Below are 7,902 nucleotides of genomic sequence, written 5' to 3'. Positions count from 1 at the left end.
TAGCCCTCTTCCAAATCTCTCTCTGTCCTGCACAAGCTGTGTGTCCCCTGACAAGTTATATCAGTTCAATAAGCTTCCCTGTCCTTATTTGTAAAGTGGACACAATATACTGCCCATAAGGTAGATCCACTGCATACAGTAATAACAACACGCACATGGAGCCAGGCTTTGTTTCAAGCTTTTTACATATGTTAATCCTCATTAAAATGCTGTGAGGTAAATACTTATTTCCACTTTGCTGTGGAGGAAATAGGCACAGAAATGTAATTTGCCCAGAATCACACAGCTAACAAGTGGCAGAGCCTAGATCCCAGCTGAGGTCTTAGGATTCATTTTCTTGAATGTGAGACTATACTATCATTGTAGTGGGTAGTCAAGACATTTAAAAAATGTTGTTGTTTTTTGAGAATTCAGTGAGATAAAATGTCTCATGTTCCTGGCACTCCGTAGGCACTCAATAAATGGCCATCTCTTCCTTTCTCCCACAGCATTGTTTTCAATGCATCTACAAGCATTTAATTGTTGGTCATCCTTGCATACAAGGGCACGGGGTTGCGATATCCCTGTGTTTTAGGGAAATATGCCCCAAAGTGTTTAAAGAGGCAGTGGCTGGGAGAGCTGGATGGCATTCTCTGAGGCCAGCCCTCCACACACCACAGAGAAACAGGCGCGGGGGCTTCTCCTTTTCCACAGCTCGGAACGCCGGAGAAAAAGGCTTGAAGGGTGAACTAATCACACCCCCACGGGATTAGCTATCCTAGTAGGTGTGGAATCCAGCATCTGAGCTGTGTCTTATAGCCAGAGGCCACTCCCACTGCATTTTCTATGGTTCTCCCATTCCCGTGGTTGAAGAGGAAGCTATTGTCATAATCCCAAAGAAACCCTCAAATAGTTCAGAAGAGAAGGGAATGATTCTAGTGTCTGGGTTGGAGCAGGATACAATCTCCAGGTTGGGAAGGTGGTCACGTGCAACCCTGGTTTTCCTCGTGAAGATGCAGAAACACCTTCTTCAAAGTGATTCCTCTGTGTGTCCCTATATCCAAGACCCATAGAAAAGTGTTAAAATTAGAAATCTGTGGGAATTAAAGTGGGAGAGTTAGCTCCAAACTCAGAAGGGCACCACTGAAGGCCCTCACTCTGGACTTCCTAGCATGGATCCATTCCTTTTTTGCAGTGACTTAAACAAAGGCTCATTGTTTGACTGTGGTGTCAACTTCAGTGAATTTTCCTACTTGTAATTCTTCCTATGGCAGAGATCTCTTAGCAGTATATTGTTGTGCTGACAGAAACTGAATTTGAATACGTTTATTTTGTGTATTTTCTCCAATTACACATTAAAACACATTTACCTTTATAGGCAAATGTCACAAAGGTACAGACTCCTACTATCAATGAAATAACCTGGAGTAGAGTTTCTGGAAGTGTGATTGTTGGACCATGTGTATCAAGATCATTGGGATGCTTGTGGGGAACACTACGTAGTATAGACAAATATTGAATTATAATATTGTATACCTGAAATGTACAATCCTGTATACCAATTTTACCACAATAAAAAAATCACTGGTATTCTTATAAAATGCAAATTTCTGAGCCTAATTCCATACCTACTGAATGACCCTATGTGGGGTGTGGTGGGACCTGAGAATTATGCATTTAAACAAACCCTAGGTCATTCTTATGCACATTACAAATTGAGAACAACAACAACAATAAAAAATAAACAATGAAATTATAATTTATTTGATATGTGAAGACTCATTGATAGTCTTAAAGAATAAACATGAAGCATGGGTATTCAAATAAAAATATACTTCTCTGTCATAAGGTTGTTGTGAATAAACCAGCTAACTCATACAATTATAAGCATAGCCCATAGATACAGGCAATAGGGTAGTGAAGACATGGGGGTGGGTGGGTAGGGGCTGGGAGGAGGGTGGTAAAGAAGGGGGAAATGTTGGATATCTGTAATACTATCAATAATAAAAAGCATATTTAAAAAGTTTGTGAGATTTAAATGAGGAAATATATGGAAAAATGCCTAAGTCAGTGCAGAAAACATCATTTTTTTTTTCCTCTCTATCCATTCTCCATCCCTCCTTTTTGGCAACCATCAGCTTGTTCTCTATATTTATGGGTCTATTTATGCTTTGTTTGTTTGTTTGTTTTTAGATTTCACATGTAATGAAAATATATGGTATTTGTCTTTCTCTGTCTGACTTAATTTACTTAGCATGATACCTTCTAGGTCCATCCATGTTGTTGCAAATGGTAAGATTTTATTCTTTTTTATTGCTGATTAATATTTCATTGTATATATGTACCACATCTTCTTTTATATTTTGGTTATTATAGATAATGCTTCAGTGAACATGGGGTGCATATGTCTTTTTAAATTAGTGTTTTAGGTTTCTTCTGATAGATACCCAGAGATAGAATCCTTGGGTCATATGGTAGTTCTATTTTTAATTTTTTGAGACCTTTCCATACTGTTTTCCATAGTGGCTGCACCAATTTACAATCCCACCAATTTACAATCTCACATCTCGCCAGCATTTGTTACTTGTTGATTTAAAAAAAATTGATTTTTAGAGAGAAAGGAAGGGAGGAGAGAGAAAGAGAAAAACATCGATATGAGAAAGAAGCATTGACTAGCTGCCTCCCACATACCCCAGACTGGGGATTGAACATGCAGCTTGACCGGGAATTTGGTACACTGGAGGATGCCCAACCAACTGAGCCACACCAGCCAGAGCTGTTGGTTTTCTTCACTTACATACTTACTTACTTTATGTATGTATGTATGTATGTATGTATGTATGTATGTATGTATGTATTTATTTATTTATTTATTTATTTATTTATGGTGATATTTATTCTGACAGGCGTGAGGTTGTATCTTACTGTTTGTTTGTTTTGTTTTTAGAGAGGGAGGATGGGAGAGAAAGAAACATCAATTGGTTGCCACCAGGGATTGATCCTGAAACCTAAGTATGTGCTCTGACAGGGAATCGAACCTTCGACCATTCAATGCATGGGATGATGCTCCAAGCAACAGAGACACACATCGGCCAGGGCCTTACTATGGTTTTAATATAGATTTTCCTGATGATTAGTGATGATGAGCACTTTTTCATATGTCTGTTTGCCGCCTGTACATCCTCTTTGGAGAAATGTCTATTCAGGTCTTCTACCCAGTATGTAATTGGATTTTTTGGGGGTGTTAAGTTGTATGATTTTCTTATATATTTTGGATATTAACCTCTTATCAAAAATATCATTTGAGAATATCTTCTACCATTCAGTAGGTTGTCTTTTTTTTTTTTTCAGTAGGTTGTCTTTTCATTTTGTTGATGGTTTTCTTCACTGTGCAAAACTTTTTAGTTTGATGTAGCCCTACTTGTTTATCTTACTTTTGCTTTTCTTGCCTAAGGAGACATATCTAAAAATCGCTAAGACCGATGAAAAAAAGTTTACTGCCTATGTTTTCTTCTAGGAGTTTTATGTCTTCAGGTCTTATTTAAGTCTTTAATCCATTTTGAATTTATTTTTGTATATGGTGTAAGAATGTGGTCCAGTTTCAGTTTTTGCATGTGTCTGTCCAGTTTTCCCAACACCACTTATTGAAGAGACTGTTTTTGCCCCATTGTATATTCTTGCCTCCTTTGACATAGGTTAATTGACCATATAAGCAAGGATTTATTTCTGGACTGTGTTGTATTCCAGTTTTTATGTATGGTACTATTTTGTTTATTATAGCTTTGTAGTATAGTTTGAAATCAGGGGGCATGAAACCTTCTACTTTGTTCTTTTTCAAGATTTCTTTGGCTTTTGGGGGGTCTTTTGTGGTTCCATATAAGTTTTATGATTAGTTGTTCTAGTTCTGAGAAGACTACCATTGATATTTTAGTAGGGGTCACATTGAATCTGTAGATTGCTTTAGGTAGTAAAGACAGTTTAACAATATTAATCCTTCCAAGTCATGAACATGGCATTGTCCTTTCATTTATTTGTAACCTCTTCAGTTTTTTTCATCATTGTCTTACAGGTTTCAGAGTACGGGTTTTTCCCCTCTTGGCTAAATTTATTTGTAGGCATTTTATGCTTTTTGATTCAATTATAAGTGGGATTGTTTTATTAATTTCTACTTCCAATTGGTTGTTATTGGAGACAAGAAACTCAACAGATTTCTGTATATTGATTCTGTTTATTGATTTTACAGAAATCATTTATTAGTTCCAATAGTTTTTTGGTGGAGTCTAAAAAGCATGTTATTTCAATCTCTACATGGGAAAACATATAAATCCTGAACATTTTATTAGTAGGTTATAAATTCCAAACATTGTCATAGATGTTCTTTCCTCTCTTATGCATCCATTCTTTTTTTTTTTTTAAATCCTCACCTGAAGATACGTTCGTTTTTTGGTTGATTTTGAGAGAGAGAGGAAGGGAGAGAGAGAAACATTGATGTGAGAGAAACATCAATTGGTTGCCTCCCAGATGTACCTACCTGGGGATGGAACCTGCAACCTAGGAATGTGCCCTGACTGGAAATCAAACCAGCAACCTTTTGTTGTATGGGACTATACTCCAACCAACTGAGCCCCCCACCCAGGGCTTACACATCCCTTCTTTATGTGACTAAGGACTTAGAAAGTTCAGCTGTATCTTATTTTATTTTTGTGCTTACTCCCACTGAGCTACTTAGAAACAGTAAGACTCTCCTTGGGCTGTTAATGTGGCTCCAGTGTGGGTTCAGAGAAGTTGAGCCGAGTGTTTCCAGCCACAGTAGCTAACACATTAGGGCAAATAAAGGGAGGCAATAAAACCAAAGCAAATTGATGCATCTCCTGGCAGTACATTAGCTTGTGTCTTAATGCCACACTCTCCCTACACTGAACATGACCAAATAGCTTCCTTTAAAGGTAAATGAATTTTATATAATTCGCAGCTAATTCCATTTAATTCTGCCCACATGAGCATGTGATAAGGGAATGTTAGGCTGGTTAACAATAACAGGCTAAAAGGGGCATTCAGGAGGAGGCCAATGTTTGATTTCCAAGTGCTCTGGCTCAGCGCTGAGAAATCCAGATTATTATGAGTGTGTTGGTTTCTTGGTTATTTGCTTTCTGTTCTCCTAGCTCCTGAGTAAAGGGCAGTGAGAAAACACTAGGATCCCATCTGTCACGAGGCCAGTTACCACAATAATAGCTACTCCTTTTTATAAAATCATTCTTGTTCTGACAAACTCCCTTTGGACTGCAGGGAATCAGGAAGAGTAAAAATAATAGAATCAATAACAACTTTGTTATCTAGTAACTTAAACAATCCTCGTCTGCTAGGATGGCAGAACAGGCTCTCTTATCTTGGAAACAGGAAAACTTTCTGGATAGTAAACTGTTTTTCACTAAATGTTTCTAACTGGATTAGGTTCCTAGAGAAAGTGCCTAAGGTAGGAATCGTGCCAAATTCTAATCACTTAGACACAATATTTTAAAGCACGGAAAAGAATTTGCATCTTTAAATCTAATACATATTATTTCTTCTTTTTATTTACGAGAACGTCAATGGTTGCACAATTATATGAATGTTGAAAACCTTAAATAGGAAATTCTCATTTAAATGTATGCATCATCTGGTCAACTTGGTTTTTGTTCCTGTATCAGTACTTGTCTACACCAGTACTTGCCCCATACAGTGCTCTTCTGAGAGCTTTCATAATGCATGCCCCTGTCTTCAAAGCCAAGAAATGCTCTATCTAAAAAACAGCAGGGCTTGATTAGTTTAGATTAGGTTACCCCATGTTTATTTCTTTGCCTGTAAATATTGATGACTTAGTTCAAGAGTCATGAAATATATCTTGGTTTGAAGAGAACTATCTCTCTCACAGTGCAGGTGTTCATAACAACAACTAACTAGATAATACACACACCACAGAGATTGTCCTGCCTGACCTGATTCATTTAGATAACTGAAGGGAAATAGAAACTGAGAAACTTAAAAAATCAAGTTAGTGTATCTTTACTGCTCCAATTTACACCCAAGTTCATCATTCATATGCTGGGCTTCCAGTACAGACTCAATCATTTCACATTTACTCTAACACCTTACATAACACCTTCCTTAAAGTCTGGACATAAATAAATACAGATAATAGTTTGTATTCTATGTATATAAAGTAAAATAATATTATCTATGCATCCCAGACTTTATGGCCAGACTGTATATAAACTAACCTGATTTCCATTGGTATTTCTTGGGAAAGAGGCACCTAAAATTCAATTTAGGGAAAGAAAATCTTTTCTCTTTTTACTAATGCTGTATTGTAAAACATAATCAATCAGCGTTGTCTACTCCATTTACAAAGCAATTTATTAGACTCTGCCAACAGAGTCACAGTCAAGCCTTGAAGTTTCTAAAAGTTGGAGTTAGAGATTGTTACGAATCCAGATAAACAGCAGTGTTTTCTTACCTTCCCAGCAAATTTTGACAGGTGATAACAAAAAGGCAAACAAAAGTCTCTAACCCCTACCCTGGTGTTATCTGTCTCTTGGCTTGTAACTACACAGAATTTGGAGTTTTCTCAAGAGAGTAGAGTGACACTATTTACCTTTTTGTATTTATATGACCAGTAGCCAAACTTAAATATAATAACTAAAGAAATTCATTAAGGAAAAGTATTTACTGGGAAACCTTCAAAATTTCCCCCCTTTTCTGCTGCTGCATTTCCTTATAAACCTCTTCCCTGCAAGCCCTAGTACCATTTTTTAAGAGCATGCCAATCAAAAAGGTACTTGAAAAGTTACAATTTTGTTATGTTCAACCTCTATAAAAACCACTAATTAGGGCAATACAAGCAACTAGCACCTCAGCACCAAATTTTGCACACAACCCTCATGACTGTCAAGTTACTGGATGTTTCACAAATTTCATTTTCTTTCTTTTACCTTCTCCACTTCCCCAGAGCATAGGGCTTCAGTTTATACCAAGAAGTCATTATAATTTTCCCTCATTTGAGGCCTAGGAGGAAAACATTGTACTACAATAGGTGAGCAGTGATTCTAAAGCCATAGCTCTGAGTTTGTGGTTTTAGTCAAATGGCTCTTTGAAGTTATCATGAATGCTATGAATCATCTCCCCAGAACACACACATGTGTGTCAGCACACAAAATTCGACATACGATTTTAGGAAATTCACAGTCCCCTGGGTCCTCAGCTCACCCATTGCCATCCTTCACACAGCACAGTTTCCCTGCATCCAATCCATGCCAAACGAGTGCTTTTCATCTCCACTTCTGGAGTTTGGGTTGATGGTACTTTGCTCTACCTGGAACTTTACAAAAGTTGCTTCCTTGTAAATATTCACAATGACCATTTTTTTGTTTATTTGATTGGATACTCGTGCTAGGTACAGAGGATTTATATATTGGGTAATTATTGCTCAAATTTATGACTGTAGGCCCTTTCTCTGGAAGGATAATAAGCATAATGAGGTGAGCTTGGAAGAGGTGAAATTATAATTCTAAGATTTATTAGAAATTCACAGACTTACAGGCACATTGAGCTGTGGCATTGGTCCATTGCCATAATGGTAGTTGGACTTAAGATTGTTGTTTCCCTTCCTCCCTTCAATAAATTCTTGTCTAATTATCTACTCTGTGCCAGGTACTATGACAGGCTGTGGGGACATAAAAGAATAAGACATGATCTTTATCCTGGAGGTTTTATTCTAGCATTGGGAAGAAAGCATGCACATAAACACACACACGAAACTCTGTGCCCTGAAAGTGTGGTTCTCCTTCCTTTTAATGGAAGCTTATGAACACATTACTCATATTGAGACAGTCTGGTTTTTCCTTCAGGCCAAGTTTTCAGTTATTTCCTGAAATCAGATACGGTATG

The sequence above is a fragment of the Myotis daubentonii genome, chromosome 2 (assembly GCF_963259705.1).
Source record: "Myotis daubentonii chromosome 2, mMyoDau2.1, whole genome shotgun sequence".
Taxonomy (NCBI): Eukaryota; Metazoa; Chordata; class Mammalia; order Chiroptera; family Vespertilionidae; genus Myotis; species Myotis daubentonii.
This window is presented reverse-complemented; position numbering follows the sequence as displayed.